The sequence below is a fragment of the Cyprinus carpio genome, chromosome A4 (assembly GCF_018340385.1).
Source record: "Cyprinus carpio isolate SPL01 chromosome A4, ASM1834038v1, whole genome shotgun sequence".
Classification (NCBI taxonomy): Eukaryota; Metazoa; Chordata; class Actinopteri; order Cypriniformes; family Cyprinidae; genus Cyprinus; species Cyprinus carpio.
This window is the reverse complement of record NC_056575.1, coordinates 3,755,809-3,775,433: the sequence shown is the minus strand read 5'-3', so window position 1 is coordinate 3,775,433 and position 19,625 is coordinate 3,755,809. Positions and strand designations below refer to the sequence as shown.

At 35.7% G+C, this 19,625-nt stretch overlaps 1 pseudogene; it reads left to right on the top strand.

Annotated features, from left to right (window-relative positions):
• Positions 1-1,344: 1,344 nt before the first annotated feature.
• Positions 1,345-19,145, top strand: LOC109048185 (annotated as a pseudogene).
• Positions 19,146-19,625: the final 480 nt, after the last annotated feature.

Below are 19,625 nucleotides of genomic sequence, written 5' to 3'. Positions count from 1 at the left end.
TTTGAATTAAATTCCAGTATGTGGTTAGACCCACTGCTTGGCCAAAACAATTTGTGACTCATTTACTTGCCATGTTAGTTCCTGACAGAGGAATATTTCAATTGTAGCATGTCTATTTGAGCCGCTGTGGACAGATTTATTTTAAATACATATGTTTTGTATGTTAGTTTCTGTTCATGCATATTTTTGTGAAGTTTGTCTACAACTAAGCCAAACAAAAAGTTTAGGCCCAGTGCTTATAAACAGCCGGAATTTCAAGCAGTGTGGCAGTGTTTTTCATGAATGGAATATGCCAGACAACACAACAGTCTGTTATCTTTGCATCTGGGCACCATTATGGCTCTTTTCAGAGATACTGTAAGTTCTGCTCCATTTACAAAGCATATTTCATACTAACTCTAACATAAACATCAACATAAAAGACAGCTTTTTAGCTTTTCGTTAAAATAATGGGGGTGTTACTCAAGAACTATTTCACAATCGCCTTTCATCTATCACAGACTATTATGATCGAATAATTAATGAATATGTGTGTTGGTTTGTGGGTCGGCAGGAGGCAGCCGATCATTTAATTGTGGTTTCATCTCTCAGGGCTGTAACACATGGTTAATTTGTCAGTTATTTCTTACTTACCAACATCTGCTTCATGGAGAAAGACAGACAGACAGGTGCAGTTAACAAAATGATTGTTATCTGGATCACCAGACATTTTAGATGAAGGCAAGCATCATTTATATGTTTTTATCTTGGGCATGGGAATGTCTTTGATATCCTGTAAAAGTTGTCAATTCAAGCTGTTTTCTCGATTTCTTATTGGCTATTCGTATGACACTGTTATGTAACCCATCAAGCCCAACTTGTCACTTCCCCTTTCGAAGGCTCTGTCTTTGTGTCATGAAACTTTTTGTGTGCTGTGTTGTTCACTACTATCATTATTGTACATTCTTGTCTTTTTGTGAAAAACAATAGGTCCTATATTTTATGGGGATTTCCACTGTGCCGGAATAATAACTGCTTAGTGAGACTTTCAATGCATTTATTCCATGTATTACAAGCTTCAGTTGTGAATAATGTAAAAAATAATCCACTTGAATTGTGCATGAAATGCAGCACTCAGTAAATTTACAGATGAGACATTTAAAAGAATGCATGTAAAAGAATAAAATAAGTTTACTGGACATGTGCATCTGCACGTGAGGGGAAATAATAACCTAAAGAAAAAAAAATCGTATCATGTGTCATGTATAGGCTATGTCTGCATGTAAAAAATCTATAATTACGCCGTCCATGATTTGTTTCAAAAGTGCACTAAATGTATTTTTGAGGGGTGTGAGTAGAGGATTGGCTAGAATGCCATGCATGTGACTGGGCAGGAAGGAGACAATTTGAACATTTTTGCAACGTGAACTGAGGAGGAGGAGGAGGGACTGACAATTGGCTTTTGGGTGTTCATGCAGTCAGAAGAGTTGTTCTGCTTTATCTGTGTCTGTAGTTCAGAAGGAAAGACTCATGCCGGGGATTGCAGCCTCAGTTATGTAAAAACTGAAAGTTTTAACAGTGCAAAGTTCTATTGATGCCTAAGGCAACAACACAAACGTCCTTTTTGCATAGGCACAGCCACATGCAGCTGGCACTGTGAGGTGGTTATATTAGTTAGCAACACCCAGAAAAGCCCAAACATGGAACTTTTTTGCTTGGAAAAGGACGCAATCATGCGAGCTCAGAAAGATCCCAACATCTTCTGCGATGAAAGAGTACTGCAAAGTCTTTTAACGGTGGAGGACAGATATGTTCCGCAGGGACCCTATTTTAAATGTGTCCAGAAGGAAATTCAGCCTTTTATGAGGCGGATGGTCGCGACGTGGATGCTGGAGGTTTGTAACGTTAGTTCCTATTTTATTTCTGAAAACTGTTTGCTTGTAATGTAGAATATGTTGGCAAGTAGCCTAACTAAAGTAGGCTATAGCTGGACTTTGGCATGCATTCGTTTTATTACAGTGCAGACAGTCATACTCAAGACAACATTTGTTCACACCTGTATGCGTATAGCATATAGGCTATGTGTAATCAATGTGCAAAGGAAAAGTTTGATCAAGAAATCAGCAGGAAATGCAACGTTGAAACCCCCACACACGATTATGTATGCTATAAATGTTCATTAAATAGAAAACACTTTAGTATTTTTCTTTAATGCATGCTTTATTAGACAGATGGGGGTCTGTGCTTTATTTACATGTGTTTTATGAGTGGTTTTATACATTTGTGTAATTTTTGCGAATTTTTGAAACAGGCGCAGCCTTTGAGTTGCTCGGTGCGAAAGTGCAGCTAAGAACCGTCGATTTAAATGAATTTCAGTTCATCAAAGCGACATAATAATTGACGGATGTAGTTTCATTAGAGCGATACATATACATGATATTATATGCTGTCTTTGACATTACTTAGTGTTAGATCATATTTTTCTTAACGTGACGAATCACCAAAGCAGTTTCAAAAATTCGCAAAAATTAGCTACACAAATCATGTGTGGGCGTCATTGGGTTTAACAGCACACCCTGCTTAAAATGAATGAAGATCTCTACCGCTGGAAAGTTCCTCTTTCTCATGAAAAGATTTAGTAACAGTAAGCACATTTTCTACAAGCTGCAAATAGGCCAAGTAGCTATAGATAAAAAAAAGAATTACATATATAGCCTTCAAAATGCGTGGTATAAATTCAAGGGGTGAAAAGCATACCCCCCCCCCCCCATATGAACAAAAATGTCTGGTTAAGAGCATTGAGCTAACTACAACAACAAAAAGATGTAGCTAGTACAGACAAATGTTAAATGAATACTAATTATTATTAAATTGTGAATTAATTCTGTCCATGTCTCTGTAGGTTTGTGAAGAGGAGAAATGTGAAGAGGATGTCTTTCCCTTGGCTATGAACTACCTGGACAGATTTTTAGCTGCAGTTCCTACAAGAAAATGTTATTTGCAGCTCTTAGGGGCCGTGTGTCTCTTCCTGGCTTCAAAATTAAAAGCATGCCAACCGCTGTCGGCCAGGAAGCTCTGCATGTACACAGACAACTCCATTACATCTCAACAACTGCTGGTAAGAGCTGATGGCCTTGATGACAGCAAGAAGTCTTCCATCTGTTGTGTAATTATTCAGACTTCAGATTGTATATTTTAGATTATATATAGCCCTAGGTTTGTGAGCTGCTGATTCATCATATTTTTATTATTGTGAAATTTAGCTATTGGGGAAGTGAATTTAGCTTGCTTTGCCCCCTAATGTTGTCTTCTGGGTTGAGCTGTGATGAAATGCTCTTTTGATTTTTAGCCTCTGTTGACCAGCTTGAGAAAGGTTTTGATGATTTGATACTGTTACATACATCATACACTCTATTCTTATCACATATAAGCAGGTAAAACCCTGATAATATCTAAATCGAAATTATTTCTAGAGCTTTTGGATATTATGTGTGTTTAAAGACAGAAGAAGAGAGAGAGAACAGGAAAGACAATTGGTCCAACTGGGTCAAAACAAAAAGATTTCTTATAAATTGCAGTGGTGATTCTTGTATGAAACAGATGCATCTGCAGACTGGAGCCTCCAGGAAGAGGTGGCTTTAGGACTCTTGACCTTGGTGATTTGGTGTCACTTGCCAGGGACTGTCCCTTCTTGGCGGAGTCTTCATTAACTTCAAATTTCTCACAGTCTCTCTTCTTTTACCAGCACACACAATAAGGGTGTAGAGCTTCTCACTTTGGGCCGGTTTTCCCCTTGTGTCTCTGTTCTTGCGGGTTTCTCAGAAAGTAGCTTCAGCAGGCGAAACAAAGCCAGCTGGGCACGTGCAAGGAAGGAAGTTGAGCGTGTGCATGGAATGCAGCATCTGGTTGGTGGAGATCAAAGACAAGGGGTGGAGCTTTACATGATAACCTCATTTATTTTACAACTGTGATGTCCCTTTGAGTAAAACAGATCCATATTTAAAGAGCAACTTGACTCATTTCTCACCCGTTTTGAAGAATCACAAGTTGAGTGTTGAGTGACAGAAACACAACCTAGATATTTTTAAATGTCAGTGTCAGTAGATCCTGATGACTTGTGTTTTATAAGGCAATACATGTCTTTGCATTTTTAAACATTTTAGTTTGGTGAGTTTGGTATGTAATGGGCTTTTGCCACACAAGATTGACACACTTTGCACACTTGAAACACTAGGGGGCGATAAAATAGACAGGAGTGAAGTCAAATGCATTATCATTGACAAACACTAGTGGATTGATGATTTCAGATTGTAATAGTGTCTGATATTTTTGCAGACACTTTTAACAGTAAAGTCCACATTCACTGTAAAAAAACAAAACAAAGTTTATTGTTTTACAAGAAAATACTTGTCACTTCTTTGTAATTATTTGTGAAATTTACTAACAGTTTCTGAGTTTAAGTAAATCCTAAAGCAGTTCACATGCATGAATAGACATGTATAAATTCCATAAAAGATCTAGACAGGTGGAGCTGGTGGAGGTGGAGGGTTTTAGTTGAACCAGTTTACAGCGAACACAGAACCTGAATATTTAAAGGGGACATCAGATGAAATTTTCCCTTTTTTAGCTTTTTTAGCTTTTTTTGCATTTAGTTAGGTTTCTGGTGTGTCTGCCAGCTCAGAAAAGCTTAAACACACAACCAGTTTGTTATGGGCTCTGAGTCTGAAACTGTGTCATCTGGCGATCTGTTTCATTTTGCAGCCGGTTTCTATGTAGATAGCTAGCTATTTGAATAAGACCACATACGAGCCATATACGGAGTCCAAGACAGCAATTCATGTCTTGTGTTGACACGCTCTAGGAAGAGAGGGGTGGAGTGAGCAGTAGCTCATTATAATTTAAAGAGACATGCACCGAAACAGGTCACTGTGACCAGAGATATTTTTGACCAGGTAAAAAGGGTGTTGTTTTACATGACCTTTGAGAAATTTTAACCAAAGTATGTTACAGGGATTTTTTGAAGAAGTATATTGAATAGTACCTAATTGTTAATAATGAGCTTTTTTTGTTCCCTTTAAATGTTGAGCAAGAAATCTCATTGGTTGCACAATCAGCCAGTATAGTGGGTAATATAGTCACTTGAGTTTATGTGTGGTCCTGCCACTCATATTCATTATATCTTGTTCTGTTTCTGTCTTTCTCTGTCTCTGTTGGAGTGGGAGTTGGTGGTTCTTAGTAAATTGAAATGGAACCTGGCTGCCATCACCCCACTTGACTTTATTGAACACATCCTGCACAAACTACCCTTTCCCGAAGACAGAATGATGCTGATCCGCAAACACACGCAAACCTTCATCGCCCTCTGTGCAACAGGTAGGATGAGTGACAGTGCACTGACTGCATTCGTCAGAAATTTGTCTGTATAATCTGAAACATAGCCAGTACTGTGCTAAAGATGTATGATGTGAATGTGTTGTGATGCTGTCTGCCTTGTTATTTGTGTCTATATAAAAGTTTTGTATATTTAACTGGGTGTGTGTTTCTGCGGCCCTGCATCTGTTCAAGAGGCTGAGGCCTGAACACAAGCCAATATGGAGGAGCTTTTTTTGAGCTATTGCAAATGTTTTTGTCAGTGCCTTTAACAATTTTCTCAAGTCAGGAATGTTGGTTTACTGCACAGCTGCTGTACTGTGGCAGTCAGTCGAGTGTAGGGTGTTTATTCAAGGATGACCGTTGCATCCTGAAATAAGTACCACGCTAACACCAACAAAGCAGATGTAACAAAAGACTTCCAGCACAGAATAGCCGAGGCTTTCCTCCCCGACTAAAAACCGAGGGCCAGTTCTCAGGATCTCAAGGCATATGAAGAGGGGGAGTAGTTCCTGGAAACCTCAATGCCCTCTGAGGTAAGAAGGGAGGGAGGAATTGAGGAGGAGTGAGAGGAGAAGGCAGGCTCTCCTCTCTTTTCGTTTACAGCTGCAAGACAATTTAAGGGAGGCAGCGATGTTAAAACAGGTCTGAAACCAGAGAGCATGTGAACGTCAGGTTCAGGTTTTCGTGGAATTCAAAACAGATGTAAGTTGCAGTAATACTCCTCAATCAGATTCCATTCTCACAGCTGTTTCCTGGGAAGTTGTTTTGATGTGTTTTACGGGTGACTAATGTTCTAGGGATCTTACTGACCAGGTCACTGATGTTTCGGGATGTGTGTGTGCTTGTTTTTTCCTCAGATCACAGCTTCACCATGTACCCTCCTTCCATGATCGCTACAGGATGTGTGGGGGCAGCAGTATGTGGTCTCCAGCCTGACCAGAGCAATCAAAATCTGTGGGGGGACAATCTGACCGAGCTACTGGCTAAAATCACCCACACTGAGGTGGTAAGTGTCCAGCTTCTCCATACTATAAAAAAAATCTCAGTAATTTTATAGCAAATTACCATTCAAGATGTAGGTTAACCAAGCATTAGCCCTTGTTTTTTTTCTTTAGTTGCATAGTAATCCATTCATTCTGTGATATTTTATGAAAGAACAGCTTCCTGATGACCCCATTTTTTTCTTCTGTATGTATTTCCTATTGGAAAGGGAAGTTGGGATGGGACACATCTACGGTCTAATTTGCAGGGTCGTACAAGGTGCTTGAAGTACTTGAATTTGACTTTTTGAAATTTAAGTCCTGGAAAACCCTTGAAAACAGCCATATTTTTGAGAAGGTACTTTGAAAAGTATTTGAATTTTTAAAGGGCAGTATATATGAAATGTGTTATTTTTTCCCTGGAAAAAACAATCTTTTTACGCAAAATTAACGATGCAGCGTGTCTGATATTAATACAGAGCCGTTTCGCCTGGCTTTTAGCAGTGCACTAGATCTCGCGATATTACTATTTGATGTGAAAAGCGATATTCGTATAAGTTGTGTTTGTGGTAAAACTTTGATAGTGCTTGCATTATATTGTTCGGTCTTTTATTGCATGTGCTGTTCGTTTGGGTTTAATTTGAAACCGCATATAAAGTCTGACTGTTTTGTATTAAACAGTTATCATTTACAAGTGCGGAGCGCATCTCCATCTCAGCAGCTCGGGACACAAACTCTTCCTCTGCATATACTGTGAGTTTGGGTTGCTTAATGTTCATCTAGGAAAACAGTGCATGTTATCTCACTAGATTTGTAATGTAAATCATTTATAAATAAACCTGTGCCAACACAGGAGAATTCATCAACATATTTCTAAATATGCGATTTGTTGTAATTTGCGATTTCAAAATAAAAGTTCAAACCCTGGCTCTGAGTTTGCAGGTGGCCAAATATTAAAATTACATGGATTTAAACATCCTTGAATCACGCAGTAAAGTGAAGCATGGCCAGGCCGTTGGTGCACTCTGCAGGTATTTGTTATAATACATAATATACTTAAGTTGGCTATGTTCATATTTTGTGTAGGCATATTACATTATGTAGGCCTTTTTTATCAGGGTTGTTCAATAAAACCATGTAATAACTTGGTTTTGATACTTTATTTGAACCAATTATTATTGCCTTATTGTTAGTTTACATATAAATAGTCATACTAAAGCCTGTTTTTCACTTGGGTCTATTTGTATTACTAAAAAATATCAGATTACTCACTTGTCAAAATAATCAGTAGATTACATGATTACCAAAACAATTATTAGTTAGAGCCCTAGATTAGTTAAAATATTTCAAAATACAACTGCATTGTTTTGATTTGTGTGATTTAAAAGACAAATATTTTTTCATTAAAAAAAATCTTAAAAATAGTATTAAAATATTGTCTCATTGTAGTGAACCAAGTATCTGTATATCCTGTGAGCTAAGTGTATTGTTACACACCCTAGTGTTGATAAGTGGTGATATAGCTCGTAATTTCCCAAGTGTATGATACAGCTTTCATTCTTCAGAAAAAGAAATCATATTTCTGAAAAAAAAAAAAATCAGTTTGAATAATGAAAGCGATAACTTTGCCATAATATCCTTTCAAATGTTAAAGTTGCCACAGTCATTGCATGCTTTTGTGCTGCACTTTATTTGTACCATTTTGTTTTGTTAGTTTATTAGAATTTGAAAGATAATAACAAAATAGTTTGATAAGTAAGATGTCTGATTTTAGTCCCTGAAAACCAAAAAAGTAGTGCTTAAAGTCCTTGAAAGTCCTGGGGTCTCATTTTTAAAACTCTCCGTAGATTTCATCCTAAAAGTGTACGCATGCACAAAAGCTAGATTTTGCGTACGCACAAAAGTTTTCAGATTTATAAAACGATGTGTACGCCAGAACCTGCGCAATAATCCCTTTATAAATCTCAATTAGTGGAAGATGTGCCTATATGCATCTCCACCTTGTCTCCTCCCCGAAATCACCATATATGGAGCTTACAACACCTAGTTTTACTATGCATAACCTCATTTGCATATCATTTACATGCATATTCCCATCCACATGACGCTATATTTAACACTGTTAAAGGTACAAGACATCAAGGAAATATGAGATACAGAGTATAAATGCCATTTTTATTATAAAAAAATCATCCATAGTTTATGTTTTAGCATAAATAAAAATAAAAATCAGTATTCTTGTTGTTTAAAATAGTTCTCAGATAAATATTTTAGAATAGAGTTGATCTCATTCTTTTCCACTGGCCAAATGGTATTTGAATTGTTTGAAACAATTCAAATAAAATTTAATTTATGCAGTTTTGCTGATAAGGTGAACATCTTTTAGCTATTTTTAGTCTATATTTATTGCAGTGTAAATAGAGTTGTCTGACTCGGCGCGTCACTGACAAAGTAGCCTATTTTAAAAAACGAAACAAAAAAAAAACATGCAAATTACCATTTTCTTCAAGTTGTATCGTTCAAATACAGTGGTATTTTTCATAATGTTGTGGAGATGCCTTGACACGACATCAACACCTCCGTGCAGCTGTGCATGTACAGTAAGATATTATCACTGGACCTTTTCAAACCAGACGACATAAGTTTATTTTTTATAAATCCTGATATGTGCGTGGAAAATTCCGTACATATTTTCTATGCCTATTTTGTTTGTACGCAATGTTTATAAATGAGACCCCTGGAATTTTATTTTGCAGTTTCTGTACGAACTCTGCATTTGTTGATTAAAAGCTTTATTTCAAGCAATGCTGTTTTAATATTGAAATACTATTTTGTTTTTATTCAGATTTTTGAAAAAAATATTTTTTATTTTTTTGTTTTCATTTTAATTTTAATTAATGTTTTAGAAATGTAATTTTGTCATATGTATTAGTTTTTTTAATATGTCTATATAGTTTTTATTAATTTGTATTTTAGTTGTAATTATTTTAGTACATCAAGTTAAATTTAAAACTCAAATTTAAGATAAAAATTTTACTTTGTTAACATTTTAATTTCAGTTATTCATATAACTATTTTTTTTATGGTTTCAGTTTGTTAACCCTCATGATAATGATTCCAGATGTTTCAAAAGGTTAATGTTCATCAGTAAAAAATAGTAATGGGTTAGGGTTAAAAAACAAAACAAAAAAAAACAAATAAACAAAAATATCAATTTACATATTCTTTTTATCTGTTTTATCATTTTAATTTAGATTTCGATTATTTTAATACATTAATAATATACTACAATAATAATAATAATGATTAATAACTTAAAACACAAGTTTGCTGAGGCCCCCTGTTTGAGAAACTCTGTTTTAGAGACTCAGAACTTGCATTTATTAAATGATAGTTTAGCATTGTCAGTTTTCAACAGAGTTTTGAAGTCAATTTTGCATGTGACAAACAGTGGGCATAGCAGACATGTGTGTGTGCCGGACATTCATGCATGACTGTATGGAAATGGAGAAATGTGTTATGAATGAGTGTTTGTGTGTGTTTACTGCAGCAATGGTGGTGTGTTTTCAGAGCTGCATACTTGTGGCGAGACACAGGCCTCTCAACCACATCTGTGGATTAAAGTGCAATGTTACACACACACACACACACACACACACACACACACACTCAGGCTCTTACACAAACGTACACATCTTGGCTTCAGGCTGTTTTGAAAGTCTCACAGTAAAACTTTTTTGAATTGAAACCAGAGAGTGAACGCCCCATTTAAACTCCTCATATGCACTCATAATGTTTAACACATTCTTTTCTCACCCCTCAATGTAATGTGTTAAGTTTTTTTCTCCACCTTCAGTTCTTGCCGTTAGCAACCATTCTGTAGTTGTCAGGACAACAGGGCCTGTTGTGGCCGTCTCATTCGGTCTTTGGAGAAAACCGGATTTAATTATCCTGAGAAAAAGATGAGAGTTTGATATGGGATCATTCTGTCAGACCGCCCACATTTCTGCAGAAAGAGACAGAGACCGAAATCAATGTTTTATATGAAAAATAAAGGTTTCAAAAGGGGTTTTTTTCGGTTCCTCAAATAACCAATCAGTGAACAGTTGTTAAAAGAACAATTTTTCTTAATGTGGAGAACATTATAAAAAAAAAAGATTTTTTTATTTTCTGCAATAAAGAACCTTTAAAGGTTCTATGGATGTTAATGGTTTTTATTGGAACCATCAATGCCAATAAAGAACTTTCAATCTTAAGAGTGTATATAGTCCTGTATAGCCGATCGGTGTAAAGTCTGAACCAGTTTGCAGCTTCATTTTGCCCAAGAACTGCCCACTTAGACAGGAAAAAATCTGTCTGACCGACATGAGAAAAACAACAGTTTGTTTCATTTTATGTGGTGTTTAGGGGCGGGTGAATCTGAAATACACTGTTAGCATGATTTTTTTTACATTTGTAAAAACAGCAAAGATTATTGAAGTAAAAGAAAGTACTGTTTCAGTCTTTCTACTTCAGAATGTAATGTTTAATTTAATGCTGCTTGCAATTTCTTTGTAATTAATTGAGAAATTGACTAGCAGTTTCTGAGGGACAATATTTCAAAGTAAATCCTACACCCACATTTTTCAGTTCAGTTACCACAATAATCATGGACAAATCATTGAAGTAATTGCACAACAGCATAATTGAAGTATCTAGAAAATCTTTTGTGCAGAGTCTCATAAAAAATAAAGGTTCCAAAATGGGGGACCTTTTATAGCGATGCAATAAAATAACTATTTTGGGTTCCCCCCAAAAACTTTTAGTAAACATTTCCAGAATTAACCATCTCTTGTTTGTTAAGAACAGTTTAATAATCTAAAGACCCTTATTCCACTACAAAGACACTTTTGTGCAACAGAAAGTTTCCGTGGATGTTAAAGTTTTTTCGTGAAACCATTGAGTCCATCTATATACCACACTGATTCAATCTGTATATCATTCCATCTACTGTATATACCACAACTGTACATACAAATTGTCTATTTCTGTTAATATATACATACAGTGGTGTGAAAAAGTGTTGGCCCCCTTTCTGATTTCTTATTTTTTTGCATGTTTGTCACACTTTAATGTTTCAGATCATCAAACAAATTTAAATATTAGTTAAAGATAACACAAGTAAACACAATGTGCAATTTTTAAATTAAGTTTTTATTAAGGGAAAACAAAATTACTACATGGCCCTGTGTGAAAAAGTGTTTGCCCCCTAAACCTAATAACTGGTTGGGCCACCCTTAGCAGCAACAACTGCAATCAAGTGTTTGCGCAATGAGTCTGTGACAGCGCCGTTTAGGAATTTTGGTGCACTCATCTATGCAGAATTGTTGTAATTCAGTCACATTGGAGGGTTTTCGAACATGAACTGACTTTTTAAGGTCATGCCACAGCATCTCAATAGGATTCAGGTCTGGACTTTGACTAGGCCACTCCAAAGTCTTCAATTTGTTTTTCTTCAGCCATTCAGAGGTGGACTTGCTGGTGTGTTTTGGATCATTGTCCTGCTGCAGAACCAAAGTTTGCTTCAGCTTGAAGTCACAAACAGACGGCCGGACATTCTCCTTCAGGATTTTTTGGTAAACAGCAGAATTCATGGCTCCATTTATCACAGCAAGTCTTCCAGGTCCTGAAGCAGCAAAACAGCCCCAGACCATCACACTACCATTCAGCTATTTTACTGTTGATATGATGTTCTTTTTCTGAAATGCGGTGTTACTTTTACGCCAGACGTAATGGGAAACACACCTTCCAAAAAGATCAACTTTTGTCTCGTCAGTCCACAGAGTATATTCCCAAAAGTCTTGGGGATCATCCAGATGTTTTCTGGCAAAAATGAAACTTCTTGGAACTCCCATTTTTGCCCAGTCTCTTTCTTATGGTGGAGTCATGAACACTGACCTTAACTGAGGCAAGTGAGGCCTGCAGTTCTTTGGATGTTGTTGTGGGGTCTTTTGTGACATCTTGGAATGAGTCATCGCTGTGCTCTTGGGGTAATTTTGGTCAGCCGGTCACTCCTGGGAAGGTTCTACACTGTTCCATGTTTTTGCCATTTGTGAATAATGGCTCTCACTGTGGTTCTCTGGAGTCCCAAAGCTTTAGAAATGGCTTTATAACCTTTTCCAGACTGAAAGATCTCAATTACTTTCTTTCTCCTTTGTTTCTGAATTTCTTTGGATCTTTGCATGATGTCTAGCTTTTGAGGATCTTTTGGTCTACTTCACTTCTTCTTCTTCTTTTGATGTCTTATGGCGGTCGGCAAACCAGCTTTTGTTGCATATTCTGCCACCTACTGGGATGAAGTGTGAGGCGATGATATCAAGGGAAACGCTAATTCAAAAAAAAAAAAAAAAATTCTTTCCTCTACCTATATTTTATTATATACATTTATTCTTTCCAAATAATTAATAAGAGCTTTATAACCTTTATGACAACTGTTTAACATATTATGTAATGACATAGAATTAATGCCAGCAGTTTTTAATTCCTCTTTTAGCTGTATTCTTTCCCTTTCATATGCCCTACGGTTAATCAACACATGTTCTTCAGTTTCTGGAAGTCCACAATGATTACACTGACCTGTTTCATGTCTTCCTATCATCTGGAGTGATTTATTAAGAGCAGAGTGTCCAATTCTCAATCGAGATATAACTGTATCATCCCTTCGCCCTTTATTACCTTTATCCCATCTCTCTTGCCATTTCTTTCTGACAGCTATTTTTATTAAACATTTTATTTCTGTTTTACTCAAGGGTACATGAATGTCAATCTTTGTGTGCTTAAGAGCCTGTTTCACTATCTTGTCTACCTCCTCATTTCCTTCCACTCCAACATGAGCAGGCACCCACAGAAATTCGACTATAATTCTCAGTTGCCGTATTTGGTAAAAACTTTTCAGTACTTCTAATAAGTTATCTTTTCTTTATTCTGATTTTTGAGTAAGTATACTTGTGAGTGCAGAATATGAATCTGAACAGAGTACCACTGTTGTTGGTTGGATTTCTTCCACCCACTGTAAAGCTATCTGAATAGCAATCATCTCTGTTGCACATACTGATATATTATTAGCAGTTCTTTTTGCAGATGTATATTTAAAGTGAGGAATATACATGGCAGCAATTGTACGCCCAGTTTCTGGGTCTTTAGAACCATCTGTATAAATTTGTAAATACTGAAAGTAATAACTATCTAAATGCTGCTGCACTATTGTCTCTTTTGGAACATATTTCTGGTTTTCATTCATTAAATTCAATATTTGCAAATCAACTGTTGGCATAGAGAAAAGCCAAGGTGGATATACTGGCAGAGTCACCGTGGGACTAATATCGATATTACTGATAATTATTTGTTGAGCCTGCTTGCCTACTGTCCAGCCAAAGCTATTCAAATATGTCTGCTCATACTCCCAGCAGCTCTCCAATATTTTCTTTACTGGATGATTTGTAAAATGACCTTTAATACCAGTCCAATATACCATTTTAAGTTGAATTTCACGAATGTCTAGTGGAGTTTCACCCATTTCTACCTGCAACGCTGTCTCAGGAGAGGATCTAAGCGCTCCACAACATATTCTAAGGGCTTTGTTTTGAATCACCTTTATCCTGTTTAATAATGATGTTGATGCTGATCCATATACTATTCTACAATAATCAATTGCTGATCTAACTAATGCATTGTATACCATTCTAAGAGAATGTCTAGTAGCTCCCCAATCCACTCCTGCCAAGCATCTGTCTACTTCACTTTGTCAGGCAGGTCCTATTTAAGAGATTTCTTGATTGTGAACAGGTGTGGCAGTAATCAGATCTGGGTGTGGCAGAGAAATTGAACTCAGGTGTGATAAACCACAGTTTTAACAGGGGGGCAAACACTTTTTCACACAGGGCCATGTAGTTTTGGATTTTGTTTTCCCTTAATAATAAAAACCTTCCTTTAAAAACTGCATATGGTGTTTACTTGTGTTATCTTTGACTAATATTTAAATTTGATTATCTGAAACATATATTTGTAAATGTGTGTATTTTATTCACATATCTTTATTTCTTAATTTCTGTGGGTTGTCTCTTCTGTCACCAGAACAAATTCCTTGTATGTGCAAACATGGCAATGAAGCTCCTTCTGATTCCGATTCCAATAAAGAAAGATGTTAGATATGGAGTCGATTAACGCGTATACGCGTTTTGGGGTATTTTCTCCTGATAACCCCGAAAAGAACTTAAATTACACTTTCAGTTTTGATCGTACAGATAAGTGCAATACATCAATCGAATCTGTAAAGGGGTCTACTTTTTTTTTTGTATACAGACATAATAACAACAAAAACTTTGTGCACTTATAAAATAAAGATAACAAACAAAGAGTGCTGTCTGCAGCCTTTGTCTGCGCTGATCTTCAGATACAAATGCGTCATTAAAAATGAACTGTAACTCAGTGAATACTCAACGAAGAGACATGAGAGAGATATCTATAGAAAGCTTGATGTGTCTACTTTTAAACTAAACAAGTGCTGCCGAAAACAAATATTCTGTGATAAAGTAATCCATATGAAAACAACGCGATGTCCGTTTTTCACGTCTCCCTTCATTATCTTCTAATGCGACCACGCCCCGCGCCGAGCGCGCTTTTGAGATTTAAATGTTTCACTGAAGCGAGCGGCTTTTGAATACGCCCACACAACAGAAGACAACGCAGCGAGCGACTGTTCTTCAAGTTTTTATTATTTTACTGTTTGCTTCGCGATTAGAGGAATAAGACATAATTCACCCCAAAAAGATGTGATGTGGTTGAGGATTTGAGATTTGGATTTCCTCAGAAAAAAGAATGAAGCACTTTATTCAGCAGAGTTCATGAGTAAGTCTCTTTTTATTTATTTATATACTTGTACTAGTTTTCACATAACGTGTAAACATTTTACTAGTTAGACTTTTTCCAAAGACTTTTTCCAAACTATAATGCCTGACTAAATGTATAATCAAGTGAAATATTATGAAGTTTCATTAAACAATATACACTACTATACCATTCAAAAGCTTGATGTAAATAATAAAATGTAACAATAAATGTAACTGTAACAAATGTAACAATCATTGCTGTTCTTTCAATTTATCCCCCCTAAAAAACCTGAAAAAAAAATATTCTCAGCTCTTTTCAACATTAATAATAATAATAATAATAATAATAATAATAATAATAATGATGATGATGATAATAATAACAATAAATGTTTTTTTTTGTAGAAAATAAGATTGTTAAAAGGATTTCTGAAGGATTGTGTGACTGGAGTAAGTGATGCAAAAAATTCAGTTTGAAAGTCAGCTTTGATTTTTCCTAATAAACTGTTTAACTGCACTCACAAGTGAATATTAAATTATGTTGTGGGATAATTAAATATATTCTAAATAAACTACAAACATAAAATTATATAGATTTATTTTGTCCTCACATTCTTTCTTGTAACTCATCCCTCTCAGTGACACAGCTGACTGAATGGCTCATTATGCAGCTCATTATGCAGGGCCTTTGTCTTCTCAGGTGTGAATTTATGATAGTTGACGCCTACTCGCATATGACTTTTACCAACAAAAAAGCCTCAGAAAATTTAAATCAATATATTGTTTTCTGTAAGTGAGTAAACAAGATGATTTTCACATCATTTAGAAAAAAAATTCTAATCTACAAGCTCCAGTTCTCAAAATTCCTGGGAACCAATTTTCTGTATGTGTTTTATTGCCTTTTTCAAGTGATTTAACATTTTTAGTTTTTCACTAACCACGCATAACATTTTTTTTCTCAAAAACACAATCATGTACATACATGCTGCTCACATATTATTATAGCCTAGTTTGTGCTGATTACAGTGAGATTAGACTTTAGCCATTTAGATATTTATAAGAAACTGAAAAAAGCACAAATGTCAGGGCATGACAAAACTTCTCCAGGCCCCAAAAATACCCTTAGACTCCAGAGGGTTAACCTTAAGAGAACTTTGAAAGGTTCCGTGGATGTTAAAGGTTCTTTATTGGAATCGATGGTGAAGAACCTTACTCTAAGAAAGAAAATGGTACACTGGAAGGAACTTTAATTTATTTTTAAAAATGGTATATGTCAGGACGCAGTGCTGGAAGGAACTTTAATTTATTTTTAAGAGTACCATCTGAGGCTGAAGCTAGTGTGCATAGTGCTTACCTTGGTTCTTCTTTTTTATATCTTTTTAAGAGCAGATCGAGCAGTTACTGACCAACAGCCTGAAAGAAAATCAACAGCAACAGGAGGGCAGAGCCAGCAACAAAGGGACGCAGTCTCAAAACCTGTCCTGCACCCCTACAGATGTCCGAGATGTTAACTTATGATGTCGGTTCCTGTTCCTATCCACCTCCTCAGCCTACAAAAGATTCAGTTATCATTATATTACTGTATGGAAATTGAATTTCAAAGCCTCATTAGATGGTTATACGCGCATAATACATGAATGCAAGCTTGATATTTTATAACGGAGCAAAACAGCTGCTGCTGCCGTCTCATATCCGCAGGCGGTGGCGTTTTACATACTTGAAATTTAATTGAATTGGCCTCAAAACATGATTGAATAATGCAGTATGTTGTATATTACTTAACAAAGAGCACACATCTGTTTTGGCTACCATATGCAACTGTATTATTATTATTATTATTATTGTAATTTATGTGGTTATTTAATAATTATAATAATAATACCTATTATTATTAAAAATATTATGCTTTTTATCTTATCTGTATTTCCTTAGTAATTCCCAGAGGCCATTTTTTATACAATATAGGAAGCATGTGATCCCATGAAAATGCTGTTCTACAGAATGGATAGAGTGATGCATCAGTCCTTTCAGTGGGATTCATTTTCTTATCCTAGAGATATTAATACAATGATCTGAAGAGTTACTTCTCAGATACAAGTAACTCTTAGTATAGGGATTATTTACAGTGAATGTTATTGCATGCAATAAGCATAAATGAATATATGTTAAACTGTTTCTATCCATGCATGGTGACCATCACAGCTTCATGAGCACGCAGGACAGTTTCAGATGGACACTAAGTATGTAGTGAAGGTGGAGTAAGGGTGAGGTAGGGAAGGAAGGAAAGAGGCAAATCGAAGAATAGCAGATTGAAAGTTTTTGCACGTGGTTGAAATATGAACGGTTGTAGGCAGGTGGTTTCTGGAACGCTCTATAATGTTTATAATGAAAAAGTGTGAAGTTGCACGCTCTTTTGACCTGTTTAAACACCATCACTTGTGGGGCAGAGACACTCACAATGCTGGAGGGATTCAATCATTTGGGAGTCTTAAAATCCTTCTTAGCAAAGATGATACAAATGCACTTTCAGATATCACCTCTCGCTGGTTATCCGTGGTATACAAGAGGAGGGCGAATCATTCTAAAGGGTTTTATTTTATTTTATTTTATTTTATTTGCATTGTTTTTCTTAAATTATTTTTGTTTTGGGGCTGGTTTCCCATATTAGCTGTGCCTTGCGGGTTATAGTTTTAAATTTAGACCAATAAATTTAGACCAAAAACTGATCTAACAGTCAACTTCCAATAGAAATGCTGAGGTTTGACATGCCAAGATTGGTTGCGTTTTACTTTAGTTGTGTTGAATTCATGTCAGCATAGATAGGACATCATCAAATTATCATCATTAAATCACTTTATTTTATTAGTTTATTTTATTTTCTGTTCTCAAAATCTACTTGAACTTTTCTCATATATAGGAAAAAGATATTTTGAAACATTACGCTATTCTCCTTTCTACGTATTCATTTGTTCTTGCACTTTTAACAATTGATTTCGCAAGTGAGTCCTCTTTATATGAAGTGGACCTAAAAGTAACTCGGAGGTCTGAGATGTTTGAGATGTTTACTTCAGATATATTATGTGTTGTGCTGACATCAACGTGCCATTCCAACACATCTATGCAAATGATGTTATGAGTGTTTTTCAAACAAAGTTCATTTTTATTTTAAATTTTCACACATATAAGTTTTGAGAGAGTTTGTGTGCTATTTTATCTTTGTTCATTTTGTGTTCTTCCCATTCCTTTATTTCTGTGTAAATGTTTGAACTTGTGTTCCAGTGCTGCTAAAAGAAAAAGAAAAATGAAAAAAAGAGCTAATGCATACCTTAATTTCAATGTTGCTGCTATATCAGAATTATTGAACGTGTTTTCATGGTGGCTGCATGTCTGTTTTCTGTTCACATTTACACTGTCAATTATTTTCATGCATGAAGTGCCTTGGCAGTTACTTGCAGATATTTGCATGAACGGTCTCGCCTCATTTGTGTTAAATCTAACATAACTGTTATCTGACTTCGTTTTCTAGCTATTATATTACTTTGTGTAATGAAACGCCTTTATTGTTTTCAAATAAAGTTCCTGCCCAGTCACAATACTGTACCTCACAGCACTTCAGTCAGGACGCTTGTAGAAGAGTAGCAAGATTGAAAGATTAAGCCTGTGTTAAGATTAAGCCTCCAGGCTGGTTCTTTTATGAACTTGTCAGATACACACTCACCAAACAGCTGTAAATGTATTTTCTTATCAGGTGGTTGATGTTAGACTGGGGCAATGCATCGTTTAGTTTCAAAATATTGTTTTTAATTTTGTTTGAATTATGTTGAAGCAGTCACCTTTTGTTCAAAGTTCCACCTCCACATCCAAAAATATCCATTGAAGCATCATTTTCATTTTTTTTCCCCTGATTATCATTCAATCCAATAAATCTCAATCTGAAAAATAAAAATCGTGTTCAGTTTCTGTGGTGATTGATGTGAATTGGCCCTAACTGTCTCCATCTTTGACACAGTTGTGGACTCGAGCAAGAGGCTTTACTCCTAACTTAAATGTTTATTCTCATAAGGGAATTATGGGTTGAAAAGTGTCTTTCTGACCCCTGCTGCTTAGAAGAGGGGTTGCAGGGAGTTTGTGGATTTAAATGCAGCTTTGCCTTTAACGTCATGTAATTATTTAGATATATTATTATAACTGATTAATATAAATATTTGTATTATTTTAAACTTCATATTATTTTTAATTAATATGAAAATCAATTGCACTTTTCTGATACATTTGAGTACACACAGACACAAACAGATCTTCACATCAGTTATCACGAAGTGAATAAAAATTCACTACATGTCGGGGTAAGCCATTAGCTATAATGCTACATTTAATTTACTTAGCTGAGGCATGTTTAGGTATCACGAAGTGAATAAAAATTCAC